At 39.6% G+C, this 22,738-nt stretch overlaps 1 protein-coding gene across 6 annotated transcripts in view; it reads right to left on the bottom strand.

Annotated features, from left to right (window-relative positions):
- Positions 1-22,738, bottom strand: part of AFAP1 (actin filament associated protein 1) — a 236,082-nt gene that overhangs the window by 152,316 nt on the left and 61,028 nt on the right. Inside the window, exon 1 of one of the 6 annotated variants that reach the window (XM_072620150.1) lies at positions 11,462-11,482. The exons of the other annotated variants lie outside the window; for them this stretch is intronic. The gene's annotated coding sequence lies outside the window, so the exon portion shown is untranslated. Of the gene's footprint in view, positions 1-11,461; positions 11,483-22,738 lie in introns of those variants that run through there. 6 annotated transcript variants of the gene reach the window in all.

The following is a 22,738-nucleotide window of genomic DNA, read 5'->3' as shown; positions in this document are numbered from 1 at the left end:
CTTCCATATCCAGTGCCCAATCCACTGTCACATGATGATACTTTGCACTTCTCTAATGTGTTTATCACATAATTGTGAATCACAGTTGTCTATGTCTGGGTCTTTTCTCCCTGGCAGACTTAGCCCTCTTGGAGGCTCTGTGTCTCATCAAAATCCTGCAGTGTCCTCAGCATCTAGCAGAGTACTCTTCTCATAGCAATTGGTTCCAATTGATTAAGACTTTAAAAGATGTACCCTTGACACCAATGCACTCCTCCACAAAAAAATAAAAAGCCCAAGCCCACATAACCCTGATTCACTTCAAGACCATCTTCCAACAGATGGAGTTATGGCTCAAAGCCTCAGAGTGATTCTGACATCGTCATATCAGATATCGGTTCCTTGGCATTAAATTTCCATTTTGTAAAAGACAAGAGTGGCTGGCCTGTCAGACAGTTTTCAGGAACCATGAAGTACAGTATCAGGCAGGTAGGGGGCGCAGTGGAAGGAGTGCCCAGCCTGGAGTCAAGAAGACCTGAGTTCAAATCCAGCCTCGGATACTTACTACCTGTGTGACCCTGGGCAAGTCATTTAACTCTATTTCTCTAACTAGAGAAGGAAATAATAAACCACACTAGTATCTTTACTGAGAAAACCCCAAATGGGGTCACAAAAGAGTCATACATGAAACAAAAAAAAGAACCAAGTTTGCCAAGAAAACCTGCGGCACAAAGAGTAGGCCACGGCTCAAGTGACTAAACAACAACGCACAGTTTTAGAAATTCAACATCCAATTCTCCTCTCATAAATCAGTGGCACTGACCTCATCATGAACATGAACATATTTTCCCTAAAGAAAATGCCACAGACTTGGAGAACTAAAAGGGACCTTAGACATCAATTAGTCTTGAGAAAGTGTGGTGTACAAGAAAGAATGCTGGGCTTGGAACCAAGAGAGACCTGGGTTTGAATCCTATCGCTGATATTAACTTGCTGTGTAAGCATAGAAAAGTTACTTAACTTCTCTTAAGTCTCAGTTTCCTCATCAATTAAAAGGGACAAATCATACCTGGAGTACCCACCTGCTGGGTTTGTTGTGGGATCAAATACAATATCACTTTGCATATACATGTTAATTAAGATTATTGTTGTTCCAACTCCCTCATTTTCAAATATTCAAAGAGATGACCCAGCAAAGGCCAGGTGGTAAAGTGACTCTTCTAATAATCATAAAATCAGTAGAAAAGCCAGAATATTTCAGGAACTGAGCAGGATCTGAGTCATAAGAGCAAATGTACTTGGCAGAGATGCTGAAGAGGAGTTTCTTGTTCAAGTACAGGCTAAACTAGATTCATCACCAAGCCTCAACCACTTTCTCATCCTAGGACTTCCCTCGATGCCTGTGGCCTCTGGAATATTAATCCCTCTTGCCTCTGTGGGTCACTTCTCCTATTGGTGAGTTCCTCCTGGGCCCTCCATTTGGGAGATTGGCCCAGGTTGGCTGTCCTTCATAGCTGTCCTTGTTTGGCTTCTACGTCTCTGGACTGTACCACTATGCCCCTAAATGGGTACCATTTTCCAGATTCTTTTCACATTTGTCTTCCACCATGACAATGCTTTTATTTGTATCCCTAGTACTTAGCATAGGATCTGGCAGAGAGTAAGAAATTAAGACGTGCTAGTTGACTGCTATTGACTTACTGAAGTCTGAGGTTCCTTCTCATCCAAAGATTTTACAATTCCAAATTTCTGCACACACTCCCCTTCAGGTCAATGTCAATATGCTTAAACCCATTAAGAAATCCAACTACCATAGCAATTCTATTCAATCCTTGCTCATGATTTCTCTTGCATTAAGAGCATGATGAGCACTACCCTGAGCTACTTGCTGGGTCAGAGTGGGGAGGTAGTACTTCCATAAGCAAGATAGAGTCACTACCTACACAGATCTTTCCAAAGTGAGGATGAAAATACAAAAGAGATACCATCTGTAAAGAACTCTGCACACCTTAAAGTTCTATGCAGCTACGTGCTATCATTATAAGATGCAAGACCATGAATTTGGAGCTAGAAGGAATCTGAGATATGAACTAACCCAACATCCTTATTTTATGAATAAGGGCACTGGGGTTGAGATGGTTCTAAGTAGCAGAGTCCATATTCAAACCTTGGTCTCTTAACTCCAAATGAAGAAATCTTCCATTATGCTGTTCTGTTTTATGTATATGTCAATATGCTTAATATAGGTTAGAACATCATACATGGAAATATTGGAGTATTTTATATTTCTTGATCCAAACTCTTTCGGTTTACCATCACCTCCATCAACCCACTCAAATGCCATATTCAATCTCTATATACTTCTTCCTTCGTGCCTATAAATACAGTCCAGTCTAACTTCCAGAAAAAGGTGTAGACAATCATTGCCTCTACTTCCTATCTTCTCGCTTACTCCTCAGTCCTTTGTAATCTGCTCTCCCCAAAGTTAGCGATGATCCCTTTGCCAAATCCAGTGGTATTTTCTTAATTCTCACCATTCTTGACCTCTCTGTAGCATCTGACTCTGTGAAGCATCTTTTCTTCCATGGGTTTTCATGACTGCTCTGTCTTTTCTCAATCTCATGGTTCCTAAATGTGGGTGTATCTCCACAGAGGGTCCCTGTGCTGGGCCCTCTTCTCTCTCTACATTCTTTCTTGGTGACCTCATCAATTCCAATGGGTTTAATTATCTCTATGCCAACGACTCCCAGACTGATATATGTAACCCTAGTCTTTCTCCTGAACTCTAGTTCCTGTATTACCTTCTGTCTGTTGAACATTTTCATCTGAGTGTCCTAGAGGCACCTCAAGCTCTGCTTGTTCGAACAAGCAATCATTCTCCCAAACCTCACTCCTCTTCTGGATCTATTTCTATCAAGGACATAACATCATTCTCGTCCCTTCAGTTCATAACCTCAGTAACCTCTTCACTTTCATTCATCCCACATGTGCCATCAATTGCCAAATCTTTCTGTGTCTGGGGATTAGGGAAGGTTTTGCAGGAAAGGTGGCATTTGAAATGGTGCTCATAGGCTAGACAGGATGTCATAAAGTAAAAATATATTCTCTGGTTTTATTAGATATCTGGTTTATTATTATTCTCCAATACTATTTATGCCTTTGTATATCTGTGTTCTATCCTCAAGTGTAAGCTTCTTGAGGGCAGGGAACAGTTCCTGCTATTTTTTGTATCCATTGTAGTGAGTATACATATACTGTGCATATACTAGGTTCTCAATGAAAACTTGCTGAATGACTGGATTATAATCTATTTCCTGAAAACATGTTTTTGGCTAGCAGGGCCAACAAAAATTGACAGGAAGGAATGTAGGACCAAAGCAGAAAATGATATTTTCACTTTCAATGAATAGATTGGCCAAAGGAGGCTACAAGTCAGCCCATCACCTTTTCATGAACAAAAAGATCTAAGAATAACCATAAATCTAAAGCATGGAATAGCAAAATAATGACAATAAACAAATAAAACATGGCAACAGGGAGATCATATAATACAGTGGAAAGAGCCCTGCTTGAAAGACAAGAAACTTAGATTCTCATCGTGACTATGATACCAATTTGCTGGTTCCAATTCTTCCATGTCAAGCCTCATTTTCTTCCTCCATGGAACTGAACAGGATTAGGTGGAGTCTTCTGCCTCTAACATTCTGAGGGCTTGACACATGAGCATGCTGGACAGCAGAATGAATTGTTTCTCTAACTTTCAACTGATTCTTGAGCTAAAACTGCTTAGCCTTACATACTTTTGCACTTAAGATCTGAGGGAAGAGACCAATAAATCTTCCAGAGAGTTTCACAGTCATAAAGATCTATGAAATGTAGAGGCTGAACCAGGGAGTCACATCACATAACTCAAGTTTGTGGGATGTTCAAAAAGGAAGTGAATTCCAAGAGATGCTCTCTCTCCTAAACACACACATACACACTTCTCCAGATCCCCAGTTCTGCCATCCCCAAGTGCCAGTAGGACTTTGTTGTAGGCCAGAGGTGGAGGGTAATGATATGCTAATCCATCAGGAGCCAAGTGAATCAGAAGAGGTCTGTGCAAATTTATTCAGAGAGTGACACTCTCCATATGCTTCCTGAGACTTATCTCCATGATCCAACTTTTCCATTGCCTGGACACAGGCTTTGCTGCTTTCTACTGAAGGGCGGGATGCTACTCCAGAGTGAAAATAAAAATCACATGTGTGCTTATGCTCCTCCAAAAAACCCTAAAGTCTTTATCATATACTATCTCTCTCAGTCATCCCTTTGTAGATAGGTAGGTAGATAGGTGGATGAGAGGATGGATGGAGGAGAGATGGAAAGATAAAAGGGATAGGAGGAGATACAAGGGCAGAGGGAGGAGAAGGAAAAGAGAAGGAAGAAGGAAGATAGAGGGAGAGGAGGAAAAGCAGGGAGAGGAAAAGGGGGATGGAGATGGAGCCTATTGTATATAGGAAATTCTCTTATGGTTGCTGCAAGCATCCTTATAAAACAATGCTTAATAGTCAAGTGTTGAAAATCACTGACTTGGGAGTCAAAAGATCAAGATTATGGCTCTGACATGAATATATTCTATAACCATAGGCAAATCACATCCCTGTCTAGACATCAGTTCCCTACTCTGAGAGACAGAACTGATGGAATTTCAAAAGACTTGACAGCTCAATAAGTAGAAGAGTGATGCTGAAGACGGCTACCTATCTCTCACCAGACACGTGATGGAGTCAGGGTACAAAATGGGATGCATATTTTTGGACATGGTCAGTGTGGCAATTTGTTTTGAATATCTGTTACAACGGTTTTAATTTTTCTTCTTTTTCCAATAGCAGAGGAGAAGGAGAGAAAATAAAGGCTTGTTAATTAGAAAAAAATTTTTTTTTTCCAAAAGATGGAATAGATGCACCCTAAGGCCCCTTCCAGTTCTAACATTCCATGTCCTGAGGTCCCTCCCAATGTTAACATTCTATTTTCTACAGTCTAAGTGTTCCTAAGTTTTAACATTCTATCTAGTGATGTCCAAGACTTGTTTGAGCTCTAATACGCTATTTTCTGTGTTCTAAGAGTCATCTTAGTGTGATCCTATCACTATTCTCCTTTATTTGGTCATTTTCTAGTAAAATTCTGAATAACAAAATTCTGTTTTAGCTTTTGTATGTAACAAAGAATAGGACAGCAGAGTGGCACAGTGGAGAGAGCCCTGAGCCCAGAGTCAGGAAGACCTGAGTTCAAATCCTGCCTCAGACACTTACTAGTTATGTGAACCTTGACAAGTCACTTAATCCTGTTGGCCTCAGTTTCCTCAACTGTAACATAAGCTGGAGATGGAAATGGCACTCCAAAAAAAATGGCACGCCAAATGGGGTCATGAAAAATTGGACATGACTTACATGGCTAAACAACAACAAAAACTTGATACTCTTCATCTAAGTTCATTCACTAATTGATTCAATGAGAACTGACTGACCATTTCCTATGTTCAGAGTACTCTGTGCCAAGAATCAAAGCAGACAAAGAAGACTGAATTTTTTCTCAAGGGGTTCCTGTCCATCATGAAACAGAAGGCTGGCCCTTTTGATGATTCATAGGTCATTTCAAAATGTGGGTTTCTTAACCTAGGGTATATGAACTTTTTTTTGGATAAATGTATCTTAATGTAATTGGTTTCCTTTGTAATACTCTCTATTTTATTTAATTCATTTATAAACATTCTGCGAAGGGGTCTATTGCCTTCAACAGACTGTCAAAGGGGTCCATGATATAAAAAAAAGGATAAGAACACTTGCTTTAAAGGGGGTTTCTTTGTATATCCTCCCTACATTTTACTGAAATCTAAATAACAGAAACCTAGATTATCAGGAGCTGAGATACCTTAATATATTATATTTCGACTCCATTTTACAGAGGAGGCAAACTGAGGCTTGGATAGTGACAGTGACTTGCCTAAGGTCCAGTGATTGAGGCAGGATTCTAGACCTCCTGAAAACCAAGCAGCAATTGCCACCACACCACTCTGTCTTCCCTCAAGGGCTACAGAAAAAGATCGGAGTTCTGTCTAAAATTCTGGATTTTATCACTGGCCCCTGGAGAGGCTATCTTTGTCAACTGCCACTAAAAAAAATAGCATCCTGTGTCCCATGATCATTTACTGAAACTGCCAACAATTATTGGCTCTAAGAAAATAAAATAAATACGCTGTCATTTCCTGCTGCTTGTTCAGAAATGGCAAAGAACGCTTCACAGTCTCATATTATTTAATTTTCCATGGGTGACAACTGACTTGGCAGATGTTACCCAATGTGTTATCATACATATGTCTCTAAAACACTAATAATGTGTAAAATACATATTTCTATTTGCATACTGAAATACAGCCAAATTTCTTGGCACAGCAGTAGTATTTGAATGTCTTTTTTGTGGTCAGGAAGCTCACAGACAGTCTTAGACTTCATCCTTTGTCCTCCGTCACTAATTCATTGAATGAAACTAGCCAAGTCAAGTCACCTCCCCTCGATGGTCTCAGTTTCCTCCTGAAAATAGAAAGGATTCACTAGACCCAAGCATCCTATGTTTTAAGGTCCCACCCAGCTTTGGCATCTGTGTCCTATGTCCTATGTTCTAAGCTCCTTTTCAGTTGCAACCTTCTGAGATCCCTCTCGATTCTAAGATTCTGTGTTCTATGATTCTCTTCAGAACAATAAGACAACTCCCACAATGAGTTAAGGGAAATGCCAAGCAAGCCCCAATGCCAAAGCGATCATCTCTTTTCTTCTTCATGTTCCCACACTGCTCTTTCATCTACTTACCACACTGCCAATCCCTCACATCGCATTAGGACTTGTTATCAGAATCCATTTGGCCTCCTTCCAAACTCATCCATCCTAGTCCCCTTTCCCCAGCCAAAACATCTTACTCTTTCTATTAGGATCATAGAGTTAGAGAAGAAAGAGAGGCCACTGTGCTCAAGCCCCCATTTTACTTGAGGAAACTGAGGCATAGAGAGATTCAGTGACTTACTTGCCCAGGGTTACTTACACAGCAAGTATCTGGTGTGGGATTTGTACCCAGGCCTCCACTAGCTTTTGCTCACACAAGTGTGCCCCAATTGGAATGCCTTCTCATCTTCCCTAAGCCTAGCTAAATACTACACTTTCCTTAAAGACCCTTTTTGAGTGTGACCTTCCCCAATGCCTTCCAGGCCATACTGGTCTTTCCCTTCTCTAAACTCCAAGGGAGCATGGTCCTTGTTCTAGTTTTAGTTTACCTTGGGGTATTAATCATCTGTTCACAAGCATGGACAGATCCCGATTGTCACTGCGTCCCCTTTCACTGATTTTACCCACTTGACCCTGTCCAATGAAGAACTAGACTTCATTTCTTTCCATTACTACTACTAGCTGAAAATTTCGATCCGAGACCAAAGAAACAATCTCCTCTGCACAAACTGAAACTTGCCTTCTCTCGTGGGTAAATCATTTCAAAATGCAGTTTACAGGAATGACACCTAAAAGGGGGAATTATCTATTTATGTCTACTAAAGTCTATGTTTTATTTAAACATTGCATCTCCCACAGTTTCCAGCACAGTATTCTACACACAAGTAGATGGTTAATTCTTAAATGTTTGCTGAATGAAGGAAGAAGGCCTGAGTCAAACCCACCCTCTGGGCTGAGCTGGCTCAAAAGGCTGAGTCATTGGACAGTACCTCCCTCCAATGGATACAGAAAGCTGGACGACTCAGTTGGCTCAGCAAGAGCCTTTTGGTTTTGTCTTGGCAAAGTGAGATCTCCTGATCCTGTCCCTCCTGGCTCTGGATTTGGGCTTTTGATTTAGGTAATAAGGACTAGGTCTGACACTTTGGCTACAGCTTCTCCTGCCCTTGACCCAAAATCTCTTGGACTCTGGCTTTTACAGTCCCTATGGCTGTTAGTTGAGGAAGAACTGTTAATAATCATAGAAAGAGACTAGTCCTTAAAGCTAGGCATGAATTCTGAGTTCAACTCTACTGCTCAATTAACTGTGTAATTCTGGGGAAATTACTTAGCCTCTTTGTGCCTCAGTTTCCTCCTAAGATAATGCATCAAAAATATATATGAAGTATCCACTATGTATGGACCAGGCACTGTGGTGGGCACAAGAAATTAAGAATCATATCCTTATCTCACAAGGTTAAAGTATTTTACAAGCTTTAATTATTCATATTTCTACTACTACCAAGAGCCCACAGTTTTACAGCATTCTACAATAACAAAGTATCCTGTAGTGCTCACTATACCCCTAAGAAGTAAGGTAGAGAAGGTAATACTGTCTCCATTTTATAGGAAAAAAAGTGAATCTCAGAAAGACAGAATGACCTGCCCACAACTTCACAGAGAGTAAAAGTCAAAGCAAAGCCTGGAACACAGGCCTTCTAACTCAAAGTCTACTGCTCACTATAGTACGTTTGCCTTTCCTCTTCCTCTTTCCTAGTGGTCACTAACTCATATTTCAATATGACATATTTCTGCAAAGCTTGCAAAGGTCTTTCCTCACATCTATTCTGTGAGGTAGGCGATATGAACAACAGTATATCTATTTTACAGATGGGGAAACTGAGGCAAAGAAGTGCAACTTCTTGCCCATAGTCACCCAGCTAATAAGTACTGAAGCCAGAATTCAAATCCAGATTTTCTAGGCCACAGTCCAGTGCATTTTTCACTACATCATCATCACTACAAACAAAGCAGCTTGATGGATGGTCTGTCCTCTCTCTCTCCCAGCTAGAGAATGAATAGTGTTCTCTAAAGGCAGAGGGCCAAGGAACCAAGATAAAAAAAGCCATAACTCCAGTGGGCTGATTTCCATTTCATTTAACAGCCACCTGCTAAGTTAGGAGCTTTGTCAGACTGTAACTTTACATAAATTCTGTGTGGAAATATTTGGAAGTGTGCTTAAGTGATACAGTATTTGTGTGACATCCCGACAATCTATCTGATACAGCTCTGCCTTCCTCACAGCAAGCCCTCGCATATTTTCCCTTATAGGGCTACACTGTAGCATTGTTGTACAAAGTCTCCAGATTATTTCCTCAAGCCTCTGCAGAGAGAGAAACCTTTAAGCAATAAATCCAGACTGAGGCACAAAAAAACATCGCAGGCCTGGCTATTGTCTTGGTGCTGCGCAGCGGAGAAATGCTCTGCAGGTTCAGCCGCAAATGCAATCTGCAGAATCAGCAGTCTCATACTTGGATAAGAGTGCAAAGGGCAGCTCAGCCCATCTCTAACGGAGGCATAAATTGCTTCTACAACATCTTCTACAAATATGAATTTAACATGTGACCTTGGACAAGTCACTAGTTCCTAGGGGTCGCTGTTTTGTACTCTGGAAAATAAGAGCCTTGCACTAGATAAACTGCAAGGTTCTTTAAGCTCTAACAATGTCTGAACTAAGGATCATCCAACCTCCACGTGACCACCAGTGACAGGAAACTCGTTATTTTCCAAGGTGGATCATTTCATTTGAGGAAAACACTAAACATCAGCTAGGCTTCCCTATGTCACGTTGAAATCTTTTCCCCCAGGAATTTCCATCTACTAATAGTAGTTCTGCCTACCAGGGCAAGTCAAGTAAAACTAACATGCAACTAAGAGGGCATCTTTTGAGAAGCTAGGTGGTGCCATAGGGCAGACAGCGCCAGGACTGAAGTCTGGACTACTCATCATCCTGAGTTCAGCTCTGGCCTCAGACACTTACTAGTTGTATGATCCTGGAAAACTCACTTTACCCTGGCTGCCTCAGTTTCCTCATCTATAAAATGAGAGGGAAATGGCAAATCACTCCAATATCTTTGCCAAGACTCATGAAGAGTCAGAGCTCTCAAGTGTAAAATAAGGATAATATTAGCTCCAGAGCTGCTGTGAAGATTAAAGGACAGCAGCACAGTGAGTAGAGCACAGGTCCTTGAGTCAGGAGGAACTGAGTTCAAATCTGGCCCTAGACACTTTACTAACAGTATGATACTGGGCAAGTCACTTAATTCCAACTGCCTCCCTCTCTAAAAAAAAAAATAAAATCAAATGAGATATTTGTAATGCCTTTAGCATAATGTCTAGCACATTGAAGGCACTATATAAATGTTTATGCCCTTCCACTCCATCACCCCCAACCTATTGGAATGTAAACTACTCACAACATCCTTGCAAATAGAAATTTTCCAGATCACGGGTGTGCTCCACCCATACCCACAGCCCCCATGATGTGGAAGGGATAACTGAATTCTGCTCATTATCTACGTGATCTTGGGAAAACCACTTCCCATCCCTGGGCCTCAGTGTCTGTATCTGCAAAGTGAAGAGACTGATTTATATAAATCTCTCAAGTTTCTTTTGTACTCAGTCTAATATTAATATATAATATTAAATGTTAATATTAACTATGCTAATATAATGTATTATATTTTATATATTTATAATTATTATTGTTTTATTTTTATTTTCAGGCACTAGTACACTGTCTGGCATGCAGAAGGCATCTAATAAATATTTCTTGACTGAACTGTTGTTCTACACGTCTATGGCCATGAATATATAAATATGTAGGCATTACCGCTATAAGTCTCTAACAACTAAAATCTTTAACTAGCCACAAAGCATTCCTGCCCATATCTATTAACAGCAAGTCTAAAGTATCTAATTGATCACTGGTAGAATCATAGAATATTGGCATTGAAGGGGAACTTCTAAGCTCAAGTATTCACTTTAAGAATAAGAAAACAGAAATCCCAGAGATCAAGTGACTTTCCCAAGGTCACCAGCTTATAAATAACAGTGGTGAGGCATAAGCCTATGGCCCCAGATTCCTTGGTCCAATGTTCATACTACCACACCAAACTATTATTATTAAATACTCTCCGCATTTGCTTATTGCATGTTCCTGACAGTCCATCATCATACAATGGCAGCTTTACGCCCTTAAGGCAGATTTTTTTTTCTTTTTAAGATTTGTCAATGTCCCAATGAAAGCCTGTGGTCTTAAAAATGTATGCAAATTCTGGCTCTCTGGATTTGCTATCTCCAACTGTCTCCAAAACTGAATAGCAAGCAAGCAAATTGCCCTCAAAGGAATTGGGATGAAAATCCACAGAACACATTCTTTCAGGAAACTGTCATAATCCTTGGAAATAAGGCTAATATATGGGTGGATGATGTGAATCCTAAGCGAAAATATCCTTCCAGTGTTTTCAGGAGTGGGGAAAGGGAGAATGGGGGAACCATCCTGCTTCTTAGTAGCTGTGTGACCAAGGGCAAATCACTTAACTGTTCTGAACCTCAGTTTCCTCTAAAGTCCCTCCCAGCTCTGATATGCTATGTTCTAAGGTCCCTTTTAATGCTAACATTTTTGCGATTCTAACATTAAATATCATGTAATAAAATGAATAGTGGACATGAAGCTAAGCACTTACTATCTTTGTGGTCATGGACAAATCACTTAGCCTCTCCTCTCAGATCCTCGGTTTACATGTCTGTAAAAAGTAATTGATAATATTTGCACTACTTGACTCTCACAGTTGTCATAAGCAAAGAACTTTCCATACCTTCAAGGGCTGCCTCCGCATTTTTTGTTCTACTACCCCATAATTATCTGTGTACCCAAATAACTCCTAAGGAAACAAATTTCTTAAGAGCTAAAGCCAGTGATATGATATATACGTGGAAGAGAACAAGAAGTGGCCACGACTGATGAATGTGGTTTTTTGCTTGATACGCTAGAACACCATAATTCACACTTTCTAAATAAATTAGTTCTCTATTTAATGTAAGTTATATAACTTTTTTTAAAAAAATGGCCTTTCCCTTTCCACCTTCTGGAAATCATCATTTTTAAAAGAAAACACAAAGTAATTGTAGGTCTAAGTGCTTAAAAGCTTGAACTTTTCTAGAAAGTTGCCTAAAGTGAGAGATGGAAGAATGTTGTACAAAAAGCACTGAAATGAGAACAGTATTCTTGGAGTTGACTCCAAGCGAGTCCTAAGTGATCAAGGACAACTCACTTTATCATTTGGAGCTCTACTTTATCCATTAAAAAGAATTAAAATATAATCACAAAAAAGACAAGCTCGAGCAGCAAAGCGTGGTGGGAAAAGTATTTCTCGTATCTGAAATCAAAGAATTTGATTTCAAATTGTAGATACAGTCATCCCTTCTACATTGTGACTTTCTCCATCATGGTGTCACTATATTGTGGGTCATCATAAGACATTACCATCATATTTTATGTTTCTTTTAGTTTCTTTTTTATACACTATTTTTACTTAACATTGACCTACCTATAGCCTGTGATCAAATTACAGTAAGGTATTATAAACACCCCCAACAAAGAAGACAAAATTCAGACTTCTTCTCTGGTACAAAGGGAAGGCCAAAAAAATCGAGACAAATATTCCAGATCATGGGTGTGCTTCATCCATGCTTCATAATAATGTGGATAACTGAAATCTACTCATTATCTATGTGACCTTGGGAAAACCACTTCATATCCCTGGGCCTTGGGGTCTTTATCTGCAAAGTAAAGAGATTTAGTAAATGTCTCAAGTTTCTTCAGTACTCAGTCTTCAGATCTGTAGTACTTATGTAGTACTTATAGCAGTAATTATAATAAATAAACACTCTCCTATCTACCATTCCATTGACCAGCAATATGGCACTATGGGTAGAGCTCTGGACTTAGGAGTCAAAAAGATCTGACTTGGAATTGACTCAGACATTAAAGAGTAATGTGAACCTGGGAAAGTCACTTAATCTCTAAACTTCCATTTTTCTTTTCTGTTAAGTATTTTAATAGAAAGAGTCACCTCCCAGGTTACTGGGAGGACCAAATGGGGTCATATACATAAACATCTTGGCAAACTTTCAAGAGCTCTCATAGGAGTCAAATGAGATCATGTGTGTATAACTAAGAGGACACTGGGAGATAATGCAAAGAGTAGATCTAGAGACAGAAGGTCTAGTCTCTGAGAAGCCTGTCTCTTTTACCTATGGCCTCAGGCAAGTCACTGTACTTTGCTTCAGTTTCTACAGGTGCAAAAAAAAGATGATTGGTCTATATGACCTCTGAGGTCCCTTCCAACTCTAAATTCATGACGCCCTTAAAACAACCTGCTGATATAAGTGGGATAAATATTATTACTTCCATTTGATAGGAAAATTGGGGCTCAGGGAGATGAGATTCACCGAAAGTCACCCAGCTCATCACTGGCAGAGTCAGAGCTCAATCCCTGGTTTTCTGATTCCAAGTGAAGTAAGTCTTCTTTCCCCCACACTGCACTAAGCTCCATTCCATGTCTAAGCCGCCCTGATTCTCTAAAGCAGGCATGCCAAAGAGAATGTGCAACCAAGGTAGAATGTAATGAGAGACAAGCCAATTACATCATGGTGCAATGTCTGTTCCAAACCAAAACTCAAACCAACTGGCCTGAAAATCACAAAATGATGTAATCATTTGAAATGTGCATTTATGGGAATTCAAATCTCTTTCTACTTCTGCTAAAGGACCAGATCAGCTTGCACTGCAAACTTCCTTTGACACATAAAGGAACTCTGCCACAGGCAACAAATGATTTTAGAATTTGTTTAACTCCAAACTATAGAGAAAGCAGGCACTGCATACGTATTGGATCATTTTCTTGGCTTCATAGCACACTGGTGTCTCTGATCTCCATCTTTAAAACAACTCACTTCATCTCCCCCAACTCTTGAGCCTTCTTGGAAAATAAGAATCTTCTTTCAGGGTTGTGGAAAAATGGGTACAGGAATACACAGTTGATGCAGTTGTGAATTGGTGCAAATATTTCAGAAAATAATTTGGGATCATACTAGAAAACTGATCAAAATGTCCATGCTCTTTGACCCAGAGATCTCCAGGCTAGACACAGACCCCATGGAGATGTACAGAAAGACTTCAAGTAGACTAGATCCCATCTAGGCCCACTAGGTCTAGACCCCATCTACATTAAAATATTTATAACAGCATTTTTGTGGCAGCAAAGAATTAGAAATAAGGTAGATGCCCCCTGATTGGGGGATGGCTAAATGAATTATGGCAAGTGAATGAACGGAATTTCACTGTGCTATAAGAAATGATTAATACAACGAATGCAGTGAAGCATGGATGTCTGTTTTGAACTTAGACAAAGTGAAGAAGGGAAACCTTTAGCTCCTCCTTTATACTTGCTACTTCCTATCTTGTGAATGAATGAATGAATGAATGAATGATGAATGAGGACTGGATTAAAAGGCATCTGTAAAGCATTTAATATCTGGTAAGAGATACAAATACACACAAACAAGACATTATTTACTCATGAGGAGCTGAGTGTGTTATTAGGTGGGATGACATACATAAGGGACCCATATTGGGTACTGACCAAGTGTCCCTAGGCAGCAGGGTTTGGGGCTGGCCAGGAAGTTAATTACACATATCTATCTCATACTTTCTATTTCATCAAGAGCTCCCTGAAAGCAAGAACTGCCTTATTTATCTTAGAAATGACCAAGATTATAACAATAAAGAAGGATAACACTTAAAGGTGCACAAAGTACTTTACACATACTATGTCATCGGAGCCTGACAACAGTCCTGTGAAATAAGTAAATAAATAAGTAAGTAAATTTATGCTTTACAGATTAGGAAACTGAGGGTCAGGAGGATTAAGTGACTTGTCTGTGGTCATACAGCAAGGAGAAAAGATGGAATCTGAATATTCGTATTTTTTCTTAACTACCCTACATTTCTCCTAGGACCTACCACAGTGATCTACAACAGCATAGAGAAATATTTAATAAATGTCTGTAAAACAGATCTGAACATCTGTAAATTACATTCTTCCTAACAGCTGGATGGCACAGTGGATAGAGCACTGGTCCTGGAGTCAAGAAGACCTAAGTCTGACACTTAGTGGTGTGACCCTGAGTAAATACTTAACCTCTGCCTGCCTCTGTTTTCTCATCTATAAAATAAGAATAAAAAACAAGCACCTAACTCTTCGTTATGAGAATGAGATAATGTCTATAAAGCACTTTTCTAATCTTAGGGATGTGTGTGTATATACATACATACACATGTATGTATACACACACACATATCCTACCTATACTATCATATCATATGTATATACATACAAATATATCCTACATATACATATATTTGTAATATCTAAATGAAAGTTATTATTTTTATAAAGGGAAAATATATAATTCAGATAGAATTGAACTAAAACATACATTATAGATTGTCTAGTCCAATCATTATTCAAATGGGAAAACTGAGGTCCAAAGAGAGCAAGTAATGTGACCAAGGTCATTAAGAGGTACTAAGTAACATGGCTAGAACTCAAATTCACATGTGTTATGAATCCAGAGCCAATGCTTTTTTCCAATCACACCACACCATCTCTTAGGCCAACAACAAATTCTCTCATTCACAGAGAAACTATTAAATCTTCAAAGTTGTGGACATAACCTGTCTTCATATAGAAAGTATGTGTAAAAATAGAGGGAAATCTGGTACCTAATTTAACTGTGTCTCTACAGAGTTACTAAGTCCTAAAATAAATGAACACTTCCTACCTGTGCAAGCCTGGGCAAGTCACTTAACCCTGTTTGTCTCAGCTTCCTCATCTATAAAATAATCTTCAGAAGGAAATGGCAAATCACTCTAGTATCTTTGCCAAGAAAACCCCAAATGGGGTAATGAAGAATCAGATGCAACTGAAAAATGACTCCACAACAACGGTGAAAAGTGCTCCAATGTTCATACTGTTAAGTTCCCTTAGCCTGTGAACCGCAGTGTCCAAGGACCTCCTTGGCCCAGGGTTTTTGTACAGTCACTAACAAATGAATGCTACATCAAAGTTACTCCATCCTCATCCCATGCTTAGGAGTGAATGTACATTAAACAGAATGGGAGAGGAAAGCCAAGCAGGTCAGGGGAGATAACGTCTTCAACTTCAACTTGGAGAGGTGCCTTGGGTTTGCTGAAAAACAGTCTTGAATTTGAAAGCCAGGATCCACAGTTCACATCATAGCTGTGCCTGTGTGACCTTAGATTAATCACTTAGCCTCTCTGGGTCTCTTGCTTTCCCATTGAGTATAACGCAACATCTCTTCCAATACCCACAATCTGTATTCTAATGTGCATTCCAGTTCCAAATTCTATGAACCACGCACTTATAAAAATTTTTATTAATTTTCACTATTTTCCTTTGGTTTGTCCCTAAATTGAAAGAAAAACAAAAAAGGAGAAAAGTCCCTTTTATCCAACAAGAGTAATAGGCATTTTTCTAAATGTTGCATACAGGTGGAAGATAATTTTCTCATTCATGACTCAAATTATCTCATGATACTTGATAATACTTATCATTAGATATTTCAGCCCATGGCCATTGCATCTTTGTCTTGTTATAGTAAGGAGCTGAATGATTCTTCATTCTTTCATTTGTTTCCACAGGGCCTCCCACAAAGCAAGTGCTTAATAAATGTATACTGATAAATTGTCATTTTGTCAAAAGGAATTCAGAGGTAGTTAAATCCAATGCAAAGAAAACTGAGTCAGAAAACCTGGGATCCATTCCTGGCTCTGAAACTCACTAGCTGAGTGACCCTGGGCAAATTATATCCTCTCTTTGTCTCAGGTTCCTCATCCTGGACTGGTGGGTGACAATGACCATTACATTCTTGTGAGTTCATAAGTCTGTAGGAGGGGATGAGAGGGAGAGAATTAAGCAGAGACTTCCACGATTTTCATGAAAAGCCTGGGTATCTTGAAGTGAAAGGGCAATGGAGGAAAGGTACTTTCTCCTAAAGAGGAAGGCTCTGCCACTGACTGCTTTGTGACTATAGGTGAGTTCTTCAACTTCTTTGAATCTCAGTTTCCTCATTCTTTTCTATGTCATGAACCCCATTCTGGCAGGCTGGTGAAGTTTATGGATTTCTCAGAAAAATGCTTTAAATATGTAAGTTAAAACTCATTGGATTACAAAGAAAATCAACTGTACTAAAATATACAGAAAATAATAATAATTCATGGGCTCCAAGCTAAGAACCTACTTCTTTGGGAAAGTGCGCTCGATTTGGAGTCAAAAGACCTGGGTTTCAATGCTAGCTCTGCCACTTTATAAATGCTCTTTCCAAAGACAACTCAGGCATTCTCCTACTAGCACCCAACAAATCATATATTTTGAATTCCCATTAGCCATTTTTATTTTGACCTTTCCACTCCAAAATAATAATAACCTTGCTTGTCAGATCAAACAAAAACAAAATTAGACAGCTCTACCATATCTGTCATCCATTCTGCCATGGTTAGTGATTCTAGGCCTTGTTGGATCTTCTTTGCCTACAGTGTGGGTTAAAAATAATACCTTCACCACCTTTGTGTTTTAACTACTTAACTATGGTTTAGCCAAACTTAACTATTTGATTTTGTTCTTAAATTTATCTTCCTTTAGCTGCCCTTGTTACCGCCTTCTAACTGTTACCTTTCTACTTCCCCGTGTAACCTATGTGGCCCACAGTGATGCATTTCCTTTCTCTGGACTTCAGTTTCCTCATCTGTAAAACAAGAGGTTAGAACAATATGACTTCTGAGACACCTTCCAGGTCTAACTCTATGATATCGAAGTCCCATCCATCTCCAGAACTTATGATTCAAAGAACGACCAGTGGTTCTACAGTCCTTGACCCCATTCCTCTGCCTCCTCTGTTATTGCTAGCTCTGATAACAGTTTCTGGCAGAAGCATGGGTGGCTGGAACACATCCTCTTCATTAGCAGAGTTATTCATAGACCTGACAGATTTTTTACTAATGACATAAACAGTGCCAATTCATGGGTGGGAGGTGGGAGTTTTATGGGGAAGATCTTTTCATCAAACAGAGAAGAATCATTAAGGAAAACATTTAAGATTCTTGCTATACATTCAAAGATCAGCGTGCCAAGACCAGAGCAGTCACCTGCTGCTCAATTAAGGGACACCTAAAGCTATACATATGTCCCCCACAACAAAGCCACCTCTAGACTCCCAAGTGGCAGGCTTTTTGAAACAAGAAGAGTAGATTCTGAAAGAAGAAAGCCTTCCATACAGCTCTGTATTCCCCCCAGGAGACACTGAAAGAGAATGAGGAAGGAATTAAGATTCTATCAGTTGAGAGGTACTATTCTCCATAGGGAAAATGACAAACCTTTTCCCATGAATTAACCATCCATCTTTTCACACCTCGGATAGATAATGTGCATCTTCTTCTCTCACCCCCAACCCACACCATCAGCAGCTGGTTTTTAATTACGTAGGGCCAGTTCAAGTTAAGCAAGTTGGAAACTCTAAACTTTGAATCTGACAGATAAAATGGAGACAGTCGCCAACTGCTTTGAAATAAAGAGTATTGACTAAGGCTCGGGATCTTGCCTCTTCTAGCCAGTAGCAACCCGAAGGTACATAGCTCCCCAAACCACAAGGAGAGTAGAATGACTTTTGGACATAACCCTCGTGGTGGCCAGTTCTTTCCTAGTCAACTTCCATTCAGCAGCCAATGTCATTTTCCTAAAGCACTGTTATGACCATGTTACTCTCCAATCCAATGAATTCTAGTGGTATTCTATTACCTCTAGGGTTAAATACAAAATCATCTGTCTCGCATAGAAAGTCTTTCACAGCCTGGCTCCAGCCTATCAGTTCAACATTTTTACACATGACTTCCCTTTGTGCACTCTATAGCTCAGCCAAAGTAGGCCGTTTGTTGCTTCTCCCACATGCCACTCCATCAGCTATCCCATGTCTTTGTGCTGACTGTCCACCTTTCCTCAAAGGTACGTACTTCTTACCTCTGCCTCTCAGATTCTCTCATTTCCTTCAAGGTTCAGTTAAAATAACACTTCCTACAGGAGGTCTTTCCTACTTCCCCTTCTGCCCCAGCTACTAGGCTTCTCGCCACCCACAAAAAAAATATATGTATATGTAGATATATATATATGTGTGTGTGTGTGTGTTTGTTTTGTATAGAAATATACTCATTTGTCTTCCAGAGAGCAGGGCTTTTTTCATATTTGTCTTTATCACCCCAGTATCTGGCACACAGTAGGCAATGAATAAATGCTTGCTAATGGAATGATGAATGGTATTTGGTCTGAGAAATTGCTATTTTAGACTGTGGCACTTAACTGGAGTCAAGGTGATCTGTGTTCAAATCTCAACTCTGTTACTTATAACCTGTGTGTCTTTTACATAAGACCTTAGCTTTATCATCAAAAAAACAAGGAGATTGAAGAAATGTTCTTTAAGGTCCTGCTCAACTTTAAAATCTTACTACCAAGTGTGTCCTTAGATCAGGACCTCTCTTCACCTCTCTTAGACTCAGATTCCTTCTCTGTGAAATGTGGGAATTGAACTAAATGATCTATATAAGATCCCTTCCCACTCTGACTCTATGATCTTAAGAAACCTTCCTTTCAGTGTTCCACTCCAGAAGGACTTCCTCCTAGAACCCTGAACTAGGCCAACTAACTTTAAAAAGCAGGCCACTTGGCCAAAAGGACCAGACGAGAGAGAAGAAATGAATCCGTGTAAATTCATTGTCAAGCCTCAAATACAAAAATTTTAAGATCATCTATCTACCCTTCTCTAGGTCAATGAGAATTGTCCTCTGGGTCAAAAGGATGGAGGATTTTAATATGGTCACTCAATCAAGGGCCATAGGGCCTCTACCCAATTCAATGGAGTATCTTGGGGATACCAATGCAACATTCTCATACATGGGTACCTCCAAGTAAATAGAAAGATAATTGAGGCAGCCAGGTGGCACAGTATAGGAACAGAACACTGGGTCTAGAATCAGGAAAAATAGAATTCAAATTCAGGTTCAGGTTCTTCCTGTGTGACCCTGGGGCAAACCATTTAACTTCTGTCTGCATTAGTTTCTTCATCAGTAACATGAGGATAATAGCAGTATCTATCTCCTAGGATTGTCGTGATGATGATGCGAGATAAAATTTGTAATACATTTTGCAAACTTTAAAGTGCTATATAGCTTTAAGTGTAGGGGTGCATGGGGTATTTAGGGAGGACTTGGCACCATGATGTCACTAGGTGTCTTCAAAAGGACAAGAACAAGGACAAAAAACAGTCACCTATTCACAGTGCCAAGCCATTAATATGGGGCTCACAGACATCTACCTCAATGGTTCTGGCCATATAATTCTAAGAAACACCTTGTGAAACGGCAATTGACATTCTGTTCCAGAAAAGGCAAAAGTGGCAAAGGATTCCCTAGACAAGATATCTTTTTTCTGCAATAATTCTTGACTCAATGGCCATTTTATCAGATGTCATTGGCCATATTCAAAAATGAAGAACAAACAGCTGTTTTAATTGCTAGGAAGTAATTATTTCTGCATATGTTTACTGTTGCTGAGTTGTTGTTGTTTTAATATATAATTTATCTATTTTCAGTTCGTAACAATCACTTCCACAAGAATTTGAATTCAAAATTTTCTCCCCATCTCTCCCCACTCCCCACCCCAGGACAGCATGCACCTCATCCATCCCTTCCAACAGTCTGTCCTCCCTTCTATTATCCACCTTTCTTCCATTCCCCTTTTCCTCTATTTTTCTGTAGGGCAAAATAGATTTCTATACTCCATTGCCTGTATAGCTCAATTTCCAGTAGCATGCTAAAACAATTTTTGACATTCATTCTTAAAGCTTTGAGTTCCATATTCTCTCCCTCCCTCCCCATCCACCCTCATTGAGAAAACACTGCTGAGTTGTTTTTCAGTCATGTCTAACTCTGTGACCCCATTTAAGGTTTTCTTAGCAAAAATACTGGAGTAGTTTGCCATTTCCTTCTCCAGCTCATTTTACAGATGAGAAAACAGAGGCAAACAGGATCAAGTGACTTGTCCGGGCTCACACAACTAGTAAGTGTCTGGGGCTAGATTTAAACTCAGGAAGATGACTCTTCCTGACTTGAGACACAGTGCTCTATCCACTGTACCACCTAGCTGCCCTCTTTCCCTTATAGCAAGCTATCAAATTTAAACCTAATTCACTGAAATCTCCATTTCTGGTTCTACCCTCTGTGATCAAACAAAACAAGTCTAATCCCTTTTCCACATAATATCCCTTCAAATAATTGAAGACAGGTATCATATCCTCCCCAAGTTTTTCTTCCAGAAGTGAAGTATTCAGAGCACCTTCAGCCATTTCTCATATGATATGACTACATGCCCTTCCTCATCCTAACTATCATTCTCTGTACTCTCTCCAATGTATCAAAGTCCTTTCCAAACTATGGAAGCCTGAAACAAATATTCCATACTTGTTCTGACTAGGAAAGAGTAGGATGGAATTACTACCTCCTTCTTCCTGAAGGTTGTGCGTTTCTTACTGCATCCCAACATGGTACAGGCTTTTCTCACTATCACCACACACTGTTCATGCAGTCATGAATCCTGTATATTTTTCAAACTGTCTATCCTTGTTTCACCCAAATTATACATATAAAGCGGACTTCTTTTGTCCAAGTATAGGATTTCATATTTATCCTTCTTAAATTTCATCTCATCAGATTCAATCCAATTCTCTAACCTATTAAGTTGTCTTTTGGTCCTAATTCTTTCCTCTAGAGTGTTGACTATACTATGCCTCCAAATTTCCTGCCATCTGGAAATATTAGAAGCACAACATTTGTTCCTTTATCCAAGCCACTGATAAAAATGCTAAACAGCACAGAGCCAAATACAGATCCCTGGGGCACTCCACTGAAGACACTCTGCCAAGTAGACATCGAACCACCAATAACTACCCTTTGAGTCTAGTCATCAAAACAGTTCCAAATTCATTTAATTCTCTTACCGTCTAGTGCAGGGCTTCTTAAACTTTTTTCACTAATAGCCCCTTCAGTGCTTCTTAAACTGTGGGTTGTGACTCCATATGTGATCGCAGTGTACATGCATTGCCCCACTTCGTTCACAATTGCAAAATATTCTTTATCAAGGAGAAAGAGTCTAGGAAAACTACATCTACAGCATTTTCCTAATCTACCAATTTAGTAAACCTGTCTAAAGGATAAACAAAGTTAGATTTGGTAGGTTTATTGTTGATGAATGATCAGTGACCAGAAGAGACAAAGACATGAATGAAGAACAACATCCCCACTACCCACCTCAAGATCCTGCTCTCAGAACTCCAAGTGCCTCAGGGACCAGAGGGCTTTAAATAAATTTGTTTGGAATCAGCACTTCATCTGTTCTCACATTCATCAAAATCCCATCAGTCCAAATGATTGGAGAAAAAAATCTAATGTTGTCCAATGGCTAACCTAGTGATACATTCACAATGTAGGGGGAAAAATGAGGCCTGTGTCAGAGGGGTAAGTGAGAAGGGACTAGAAATTTAAACCCCAATGGAAAACTGAAAGACTTCTCCACACTGGAGTCAATTGATTTTTTTTTTCTTCAGAGGTAATTTCTCCCCTGAGACACAGAAAGACAAGTGGGTCTCATGAGTTCCTTGCACTACAAACAAAACATAGGCAAACCACAAAACAAGGTCTATGCTTTCCTTGTGTTTTGATGTGATCTATTGGACCCCCAGTGTTCCCCAACATCACCATATTTCTAGACTTTGACTCTCCTCAGCTTGTTTGTATCTCTGCCAACTTGTCATTGTAATGGGCTCTGGTCTGTAAT

The sequence above is a fragment of the Notamacropus eugenii genome, chromosome 6 (assembly GCF_028372415.1).
Source record: "Notamacropus eugenii isolate mMacEug1 chromosome 6, mMacEug1.pri_v2, whole genome shotgun sequence".
Classification (NCBI taxonomy): domain Eukaryota; kingdom Metazoa; phylum Chordata; class Mammalia; order Diprotodontia; family Macropodidae; genus Notamacropus; species Notamacropus eugenii.
The sequence above is the reverse complement of the archived record's forward strand: the minus strand, read 5'-3'. Positions and strand labels throughout refer to the sequence as shown.